This window comes from Pongo pygmaeus, chromosome 19, assembly GCF_028885625.2.
Source record: "Pongo pygmaeus isolate AG05252 chromosome 19, NHGRI_mPonPyg2-v2.0_pri, whole genome shotgun sequence".
In the NCBI taxonomy this organism is placed as follows: Eukaryota; Metazoa; Chordata; class Mammalia; order Primates; family Hominidae; genus Pongo; species Pongo pygmaeus.
The window spans coordinates 71,383,300-71,394,203 of NC_072392.2; positions in this window are offsets into that span (position 1 = coordinate 71,383,300).

Genomic DNA, 10,904 nt, shown 5'->3' on the forward strand with positions numbered 1-10,904 from the left:
GAGATGGAGTCTTGCTCTGTCGCCCAGGCTGGAGTGCAGTGGCGCGATCTCGGCTCACTGCAACCTCCGCCTCCCATGTTCAAGCAGTTCTCCTGCCTCAGCCTCCCATGTAGCTGGGACTACAAGTGCCGGCCACCAAACACGGCTAATTTTTGAACTTTTAGTAGAGACTGGGTTTCACCATGTTGGTCAGGCTGGTCTCGAACTCCCGACCTCAGGTGATCTGCCCGCCTCAGACTCCCAAAGTGCTGGGATCATAGGCGTGAGCCACCGTGCCCGGCTGAGACTGGGACCTTTTTTTTGAGACAGAGTCTCTGTTATACAGAGTGCAGTGGCACGATCTTGGTTTACTGCAACCTCCAACTCCCAAATTCAAGTGATTCTCATGCTTCAGCTTCTTGAGTAGCTGGAATTACAGGCGTTTGCCACCATGCCTGGCTAATTTTTGTATTTTTAGTAAAGACAGGGTTTCACCATGTTGGCCAGGCCGGTCTCGAACTCCTGGCCTCAAGCAATCCACCTGCCTTGGTCTCCCAAAGCCCTGGGATTACAGGTGCGAGCCACCACACCCAGCCCAGATGGGGACCTCTGAATAAAGGGAGGGTAAGAAAATATATATAATTTTCAGCATCTACTGGTACAGTGACTCATAAAGATATGAGGATCTTGAACAGCAACAAATGATTTAAAAATGGAATATTCTGTCTCTGAGATCTAACCTTAGGATCACATACTACATTGGTCTTCTTTGAATCTAAGAATAACATCTAAAGTGTTTTTGGCAACCTGTCCAGGAGGCAACAAATATATATCTCACGTTTTCTACAGGACAAACTGTGAAAGAGATACATGTGAAGCCCAGAAGCATCACAGAATTGGCTTCCTATCCAACCCTCAGGAATTTGACAATTACAAGAACTTTGGTAAAGTCCAGAAAGCCCAGGACATTACTGTAGTCCATAAGTAACTAAGCTGAGGGAAAGAATGGAATTTGGGGTGGGGTTAGGAAACCTGAGTTATGTCCCTAGATAGGCCCCTGATTCACTGTGTGATAATCACCAGTCACTTCCTGGCTCAGTGTTTCAGTCCCTTCCCCTGCCCAAGTAAAATAAAATAATGATTTTATTCTTTTTTTTGAGAAAGTTAAGCATGATTGTTTCTGTAGAGAAATCTGGAAAGTAGCCAATCTCTTAGTGTAGCTCTATGGGATGATTTTGGTCATTTTATAAGCAATGTAACCTGTAAACCTCCTGGTTGTTGTTGGGACCCTCAGAAGGGAATGAGATAAATAGGTAGTCTGCTTTCCTCCTAAGTCTTCTGTCTAGGATGATACTGTTGTGTTGCTAACAGAGGGCCCTGGAGAGAGATTTAGGAGATAACTGGGTAACACCCAACCAGGTCAGGGAATGAGTCAGGGCTCAAGGACTCGATACCAACCTCTCCCACTCCTGCCAGGAAACCTCTGGGTGAGACAGATGAGAGAGAAGCCGAGGGGCGGGCCTCACAGCTGCCTGCCCTGGGCCCTCTGGCTTGTGGTTTCACCCTGGTTTGCCCTGCAGCAGCTGTAACGTGTCTGTTGACACGCAAGCCCTGGACACGGCTGTCCCTCCCCCTTTCCCAAACTTCTGCTCAGTTTCAGAAACAGATGGCACATTCCACCCCAGAAGTGACTGTTGGAGAGATGAGAGGAAAAGGGCAGAGCAGAGCTAGGTGGAGATGTGACACTTCAGAAAGCACAGGGCAAAACACCATACATGAGACTTTTCATCCAGGAGGCGAGTAGGAAGTAGAAACTAAACTCACCTCCAGAGAAATCAGGATGGGAAAAGGGCAGAACGACATGGCTGGGCTGTTGCAGATGATAGAACACAGCTGAAGGATAAGGCTGGGGCGTGCCCTGCAGCACTAGCCTGGAAACCTGCAAGCCTGAAGAGCAAAATGACAAAAGGTCACGTCTCTTGTTTGGAGGTATCAGTGCCTGCAAATCCATCTTTCTCTCCTCAGCATCTCGATTCCCAGTTTATAATAGGCCAGCGCAAAAACGGTTGTAGGCACCTACAATCTACCGAGTTACATGTTTCCATATATGATTTCACTTACGTTCACAACCCCTTTATGAGGTAAGTTCTCTGCATTTCAGTGTACCCATCTGTGAAATTATCTCCATTCCACAGATGGGTTTGCACTGAAATGCTGATGACTTAAGTAATTGGCTAATAAAGTTTGGCAATAGTGGAGCAAGATCTACATCAGTTGCCAGAGCCCCCACGAATTTCATTATGCCAAGCTTTCTTTGATTTGAAGTAATCAAAATGAAGAAAGCAAAATGATGTCCAAATAGTAGAGACTTCTTAAAAGCTTTTCAAGGGGCCGGGCGCAGTGGCTCACGCCTATAATCCCAGAACTTTGGGAGGTTGAGGCGGGCGGATCACCTGAGGTCAGGAGTTCGAGACCAGCCTCAACATGGGGAAACCCCGTCTCTACTAAAAATACAAAATTAGCCGGGCGTAGTGGTGCATGCCTGTAATCTCAGCTACTCGGGAGGCTGAGGCAGGAGAATTGCTTGAATCTGGGAGGCGGAGGTTGCAGTGAGCCAAGATCGAGCCATTGCACACTAGCCTAGGCAACAAGAACGAAACTCCGTCTCAAAAAAAAAAAAAAGCCTTTTTTGAGACGGAGTCTCACTCTGTCGCCCAGGCTGGAGTGCAGTGGCGCCATCTCGGCTCACTGCAAGCTCCGCCTTCCGGGTTCACGCCATTCTCTCGCCTCAGCCTCCCAAGTAGCTGGGACTACAGGCGCCTGCCACCACGCCCGGCTAATTTTTTGTTTTTGTATTTTTAGTAGAGACAGGGATTCACCATGTTAGCCAGGATGGTCTCGATCTCCTGACCTCATGATCCGCCCGCCTTGGCCTCCCAGAGTGCTGGGATTACAGGCGTGAGCCACCGCACCCGGCTGAGCAATTTTTTTAAATTAATTTTTTTTATTTCAATAGCTTTTGGGGTACAAGTGGTTTTGGTTACATGGATGATTTGTATAGTGGTAAAGTCTGCGATTTTAATACACCAGTCACTCAAGTAGTGTACACTGTACCCAATATGTAGTTTTTTATCTCTCGCCCACCTCCCACCGGTAGTAAGGAATTAACGGAGATCCCTGAATCTCTCAACATAGGTATTTAAACATCCAGGAATTGTTGGGTTTACACAGGCCTCCCTGCAGTCTGAGTTCTGGTGCAGCCTTGGTACCCTCTAGTGGAAGTTTCCTGCATTCGCACAGCTTCCCTGTTTCCAATCCCAAAGAGCTGAGAAGGAAGCCTTCACCCAGCCACAGGACAGCATCCCAAAAGAATGGTCAGCTGGAAGATAGATTTTTTTTTTTTGAGATGGAGTCTTGCTCTGTTGCCCAGGCTGGAGTGCAACGGCACGATCTTGGCTCACTGCTACTTCTGCCTCCCGGGTTCAAGCAATTCTCCTGCCTCAACCTTCCAAATAGCTGGGACTACAGACGTATGCCGCCATGCCCAGCTAATTTTCTGTATTTTAGTAGAGATACGGTTTCACCATGTTGCCCAGGCTGGTCTTGAACTCCTGAGCTCAGGCAATCCACCTGCCTCGGCCTCCCAAAGTGCTGGGATGACAGGCGTGAGCCACCGCGCCCGCCCGGAAGGTAGATTTTTGTATAGCAGGGTCATGCAGGGTAGAGGAAGGAATACAGACTAGAGAAAATGTGTGCCAAGCACTTGGTTCACAAGGGACCCCCAAAATGAGTCACTGTCAGTATATAAATGAGCTTAGGCCTTTGTAGATTATTAATAGGGGCTCAATATACATAACACAGGACTGTAGGCCTTCAGGGCTCTAGAGGGAGACTGTTTTTGAGACGGAGTATCACTCTGTCGCCCAGGTTGAAGTGCAGTGGCATGATCTCGGCTCACTGCAACCTCCACCTCCCAGGTTCAAGTGATTCTCCTGCCTCAGCCTCCTGAGTAGCTGGGACTACAGGCACACACCACCATGCCCAGCTGTATTTTTAGTAGAGACGGGGTTTCACCATCTTTGCCAGGCTGGTCTCAAACTCCTGACCTCGTGATCCACCCGCCTTGGCCTCCCAAAGTGCTGGGATTACAGGCGTGAGCCACTGTGCCCGGCTGAGACTTTTTTTTTTAAATGGAGAAAATTAGTGATCAGAGAATAAAGCGACTTTGGGCAAAGCAATTTGCCAAAGGCCAAAGGGAAAATCAGTGTCAGCAATGGTGGTACTAGAATCCATATCTCCTGTCTCCCAATCCAGAGGTCTTTCCACTCTATCACCCTTCCTCATTTGTTGGTTGATTGATTTTTAGCCATAAATTGGTGTGCGTACAAGGACATAAAGGTTGTAGATATAACCAGGAAATTATTTCTGCCTTCATCTGCCCACAATCCATACATTTTTCATTCTTTCATCCAATAGGCACATTTATAGAGTGCCTGTTCTTGCCACACTAGGCATTGCTTTTCAAGTTTGTGGACCCTTTTACAGGGTACTCCAGCATATGAGAAGAAGTTCCCAGGCTACTGGAACCCCATGCCTACAGCCCTCCAAGGCACTCCTGGAGCTTCTTTCCCAAGTTTCTAGCACTAAATTGTTAGGTTTATTTCTGTCTCCCTCCCCCTGGAGAGGTAATCCCTGGGAATGGAAGTGGGTTAGAAACAGATTACTCTGATCTAAGGGCTTTGCTCTCTCCTCCCTAAACATGGTGTGGGAGGTGGAGGATGTGGGGAGTTGAAAATAGCCTGAAATTCCCTTTTAGGATTATTGCTTGATTTAGCCATCTGGGTGAAAGTGGAGCAAGAAGAGGTGAGGGATTAATTCTAGACCTAGCTTGAGCAATGGGATGCATGGGCTTCTTTTCTGGCTCAGCCAAGGTGAGCAAGCAACATCTCTTCTGAAACCCGTCTTTAGAATAAGGAATCTAGGGCAAGCAAGCAGAAAGAGGTAAAGGAAAAGGATTTGTCCCCAGCAGCAGGGGTGAGTGGAAGGATAGATGGGAAAGAACAGCAGCTAAGAGAAGAAAGACCTGCAGCACAGGAATAAGGAATGACTTTTGGGCTTGGAAGCTACGTGCATTTCAGTGGTCTTAGCTTCAACAAAGGCGAGAACTGCTCTCTAGGGGAAGAGAGCTAATGCTCAGGGCTTCCTGTGGACTTGTTCATCCACCCAACAGGAACTCTCTTGCTTTAGGCACACTGCACTGGGGTGGACTCTGGGGGCAGGGATGTTATCTGTGTCCAGCACAAAGAGCAGTTACACTTACCAGGTTTCTGCTAGGCTCCTTATATCCCTTTCAGGGCTATGATGGGGCTTGGAAGCAGTAATTATAACTAACCAGAGTGGGACCATATATGAATTCACTTTATGAGTTAATAACGATTCTACTTAAATTCTACTTAATGACCCCCTTCTTTTCTTACTTTTTTTTTTTCTTTGATACAGAGTCTTGCTTGGTCGCCCAGACTGGAGCGCAATGGTGTGATCTCGGCTCGCTGCAACCTCCACCTCCTGGGTTCAAGGGATTCTCGTGCCTCAACCTCCCGAGTAGCTGGGACTACAGGCACACGCCACCGCATCTGGCTAATTTTTGTATTCTTAGTAGAGATGGGGTTTCACCATGTTGGCCAGGCTGTTCTTGAACTCTTGACCTTGTGACCCGCCCGCCTCAGCCTCACAAAGTGCTGGGATTACAGGTGTGAGCCACCACGCCCAGCGCCCCCCCCCCCATTTTTTTTTTGAGACGGAGTCTCGCTCTGTCACCTAGGCTGGAGTGCAGTGGCGCGATCTCAGCTCACTGCAACCTCCAACTCCCAGGTTCAAGTGATTCTCCTGCCTCAGCCTCCTGAGTAGCTGGGGCTACAGGCATGTACCACCACGCCCAGCTAATTTTTGTATTTTTAGTAGAGACAGGGTTTCACCACGTTGTCCACGATAGTCTCAATCTCTTGACCTTGTGATCTGCCCGCCTTGGCCTCCCAAAGTGCTGGGATTACAGGCGTGAGCCACCGCGCCCGGCCAATAACCCCCTTTCTATAGGTGAGGAGAAAAGGTGAAGCTAAGATGTAAACTCAGGCACTATAGCATTCTTAACCACTTTCACTATGTGAAAGCCATATACAGTCAACTCGAGTGACAAACAAGCTCTACTAATATTGCTAGCTAAAGATCAGCTGAAGCCGAGCGTGGTGGCTCACACCTGTAATCCCAACACTTTGGGATACTGAGAGGGGAGGATTGCTTGAGCCCAGGAGTTTGAGACCAGCCTGGGCAAAATGGCAAGACCTTGTCTCTACAAAAAAAAAAAAAAAAGCTGGATATGGTGGCATGCTCTCGTAGTCTCAGCTACTAGGGAGACTGAAGCAAGAGGATCCCTTGAGCCCAGGAATTTGAGGCAGCAGTGAGCTATGATGGTATCACTGCACCCCAACCTGGGTGACAAAGCGAGACCCCATCTCTAACTAACTAACTAATTAACTAAAGTTCAGTTGAGAATATTTCTTAGAAAGTCAGGATCCTTGTTTCTTCTACGGCACCTTACTTTGGACAATTCACTTATTTTGCTCTCCATTGTCTCACTTTAGGGAAGGGAAGTACAATATAAACACATGGCAAGCCTAGTACTTGCTTCAATTCTAGTATCATATTGTTTAGAATTGGATTCTTCCCAATTCTCCAGAAGAACTTTCCTGGTTCAGATCAGCTGTGCTTCTCCTAGAAAGTAGGTCACTACGCAGAATTTCAGAAGTTTCCATCTCTGATGTCATCTGCCACTGGGAGGGGAAAAAATGTAAGTGTGTGCTCCACTGCTTACATAGGAAGAGTCTCATTCTCTTTGGGCTCCACTTATTTTATTTATTTATTTTTTGAGACAGAGTCTCACTCTGTCACCCAGGCTGGAATGCAGTGGCACAATCTTGGCTCACTGCAGCCTCCGCCTCCCAGGTTCAAATGATTCTCATGCCTCAGCCTCCCAAGAAGCTGGGACTGCAGGCTCATGCCACCACGCCTGGCTAATTTTTGTAATTTTAGTAGAGATGGGGTTTCACCATGTTGGCTAGGCTGGTCTTGAACTCCTGGACTCAAGCAATCTGCCTGCCTCAGCCTCCAAAAGTGCTGGGATTAGAAGAGTGAGCCACCATACCCAGCCCTCTTTGGGATCCATTTAGAAATTTCAATAGGACAACAAGGGATTCCAGTAACCCACTTCACTGGGAAAAACAGGAAATCAACTTTTCCTTCTGCCTCATTATATTTCTTTTTTCTTTTTTTTTTTTTTTTTTTTTTTTTTGAGATGGAGTCTCGCTTTGTCGCCCAGGCTGGAGTGCAGTGGCCAGATCTCCGCTCACTGCAAGCTCCGCCTCCTGGGTTCACGCCATTCTCCTGACTCAGCCTCCCGAGTAGCTGGGACTATAGGCGCCTGCCACCGTGCCAGGCTAATTTTTTGTATTTTCAGTAGAGATGGGGTTTCCGTGTTAGCCAGGATGGTCTCGATCTCCTGACCTCGTGATCCACCTGCCTCGGCCTCCCAAAGTGCTGGGATTACAGGCGTGAGCCAACGCACCCGGCCTGCTTCACATCTTCACATCTACTTATTGTATAAATAAATATTGGAGTGTCTACTATGTGCAAGACTGTTCTTTGCAAGACTGAGCCCTTAACAATCGATTCCTTCCTCTACTTGCACAATGAGTTCTCTTCTCTTGCTCCCATCATCATGACAAGATCTTTTTATCTTGCTTTTTCTGAAATGTGAACTACTAAGATTGTAGGATTAAGAAATACCCTTTTTGGCTGGGCATGGTGGCTCATGCCTGTAATCCCAGCACTTTAGGAAGACAAGGCAGGTGGATCACCTGGGGTCAGGAGTTCCACACCAGCCTGACCAACATGGTGAAACCCCATCTTTACTAAAAATAGAAAAAATTAGCCAGGCTTGGTGGCGGGCACCTGTAATCCCAGCTACTTCGGAGGCTGAGGTAGGAGAATCACTTGAACCTGGAGGCTGACGTTGCAGTGAGCCGAGATTGTCCCACTGTACGCCAGCCTGGGCAACAAAGCGAAACTTCATCTCAAAAAAAAAAAAAAGAAAGAAAAAAGAAATATTCTTTTGGTGTTACTTCTCTAGCAGATAGCTCCCAATTTTCTTCTCTTTTTTTTTTTTTTTTTTGAGACAGAGTTTTGCTCTTGTTGCCCAGGCTAGAGTGCAATGGCATGATCTCGGCTCACCGCATCCTCCATCTCCCGGGTTCAAGCAATTCTCCTGCCTCAGCCTCCCGAGGAGCTGGGATTACAGGCGCCGGCTACCACGCCCGGCTAATTTTTTGTATTTTTAGTAGAGACGGGTTTCTCCATGTTGGTCAGGCTGGTCTTGAGCTCCTGACCTCAGGTGATCTGCCTGCCTCGGCCTCCCAAAGTGCTGGGATTACACACGTGAGCCACTGTGCCTCGCCAGCTCCCAATTTTCCATGAAGCTGATGAGGTAGGAAGATATGGATTTTCCAAAACAGTAGCTCATCAAACAGCAACAAAACTCATTTATAGCTCATCTCTAACCAATTAAATGATATTGACTCCCCTATCATTATTTCATCCAGGCTGATATGGAACAAGTTTGTATTAACTGAGAAACTGATCAGAGGGTGGGCAGAGATGATCTGGGATGTGTTGGCTACTGTGTGAGGCTAACATAAAACTCAATGGTGGAGGAAGTAATCTAAGATAAATTATATTAATGTTCTGCATTAATCAATAATCTTGGCCAGGCGCAGTGGCTCACGCCTGTAATCCCATAACTCTGGGAGGCCGAGGCAGATGGATCACCTGAGGTCAGGAATTAGAGATCAGCCTGGCGATGTGGTGAAACCCTATCTCTACTAAAAATACAAAAATTAGCCAGGCATAGTGGCAGGCACCTGTAATCCCAGCTACTCGGGAGACTGAGGCAGGAGAATCACTTGAACCCAGGGGGCAGAGGTCGCAGTGAGCCGAGGTCGAGCTATTGCACTCCAGCCTGGATGACAAGAGTGAAACTCCATCAAAAAAAAAAAAAAAAAAGAAAAAAAAACCTCTCTCATCCATGGAGTAAGGTTTCCTCACTTTGGTTGGGAATACCAGTAAAAATAATTCATGTTTTGGCCGGGCACGGTGGCTCACCCCTGTAATCCCAGCAATTTGAGAGGCCAAGGCAGGCGGATCACCTGAGGTCAGGAGTTTGAGACCATCCTGGCCAACATGGTGAAACCCCATCTCTACTAAAAATACAAAAAATTAGCCGGGCGTGGTGGTGGGCACCTGTAATCCCAGTTACTTGGGAGGCTGAGGCAGGAGAATCGCTTGAACCCGAGAGATGGAGGTTGCAGCGAGCCAAGATTGCACTACTGCACTCCATCCTGGAGTGAACTGTCTCAAAAGAAAAAAAAATTCATGTTTTATTTTCTAGAGATTAGAGTAGATGGACAGGAGTCTGTTAAATAATCAGATATAGCTTGTTTAACTGCTTAATAATATATATTCTATTTTTTTCTTTTTTCTTGTTTCCCTATGCTTCTATAAGCACTGAATAGCTCTGTTGCCCAGGCTGGAGTGCAGTGGTGGGATCTTGGCTTACTGCAACCTCTGCCTCCTGGACTTAAGCCATCCTCCCACCTCAGCCTCTCCAGTAGCTGGGGCCACCATGCCCAGCTTTTTTTTTTTTTTTTTGAGAAGGAGTCTCCCTCTGTCGCTCAGGCTGGAGTTCAGTGGCACGATCTTGGCTCACTGCAAGCTCCGCCTCCCGGGTTCACTCCATTCTCCTGTCTCAGCTTCCGGAATAGCTGGGACTACAGGCGCCTGCCACCACACCCGGCTAATTTTTTTTGTATTTTTAGTAGAGACGGGGTTTCACCATGTTAGCCAGGATGGTCTCAATCTCCTGACCTCGTGGTTCGCCTGCCTCAGCCTCCCAAAGTGCTGGGATTACAGGTGTGAGCCACCGCACCCGGCCTAATTTTTTAATTTTTTGTAGAGATGGGGTTTTGCCATGTTGGGCAGGCTGGTCTCGAACTCCTGGGCTCAAGGGATCTAACCCACTTCCGCCTCTCAAAGTGCTGGGATTACAAGTGTGAGCCACCCCACACGGCCCCACATACTCTTCAACACATATATACAGCACCTAATTTCCTGTCACTATTAATGTGTTGTGCTATAGGTTCAATACTGTGGCTAGAACTTGTAGGGAAATTCTTACCACAGTAGAATGTACAATATAGCTGAGAAGTCAAGCTTTAAAAAACGCCTGTAATCCCTGCACTTTGGGAGGCCGAAGTGGGCGGATTGCCTGAGCTCAGGAGTTGGAGACCAGCCTGGGCAACACGGTGAAACCTCGTCTCTACTAAAATAGAAAAAATTAGCTGGGCATGGCGGCGTGCACCTGTAATCCCAGTTACTCTGGAGGCTGAGGCAGGAGAATCGCTTGAACCTGGGAGGCGGAGGTTTCAGTGAGCCGAGATTGTGCCACCGCACTCCAGCCTGGGTGACAGAGCGAGACTCCGTCTCCAAAAACAACAACAACAACAACACGTGATCTCCAAACCCAAAAGTAATCTTTCAGTTCCTCTGATAGTCCCCAGCACTTTGCTTCGACCTTTGTAGGAATTCTACTTCAGCCTGAAATTTCTTGTTATGTACAGCCTGTAGCTCCTAACTTATTGCAAAATATTGTAGATAAGAGCTCTGTAAGCTGTAATTGGCAGAATAATAACCAACGGCTAAGTGTGGAAAGTGTCTGCCTTTCAGCAACGTTTACACTACTGAATTTACCAGGGTGATCCCAACATCACGAATCCTTTAACAACTTAACGTGAAGCAGCACGTAGCAGTTACCTGCATGG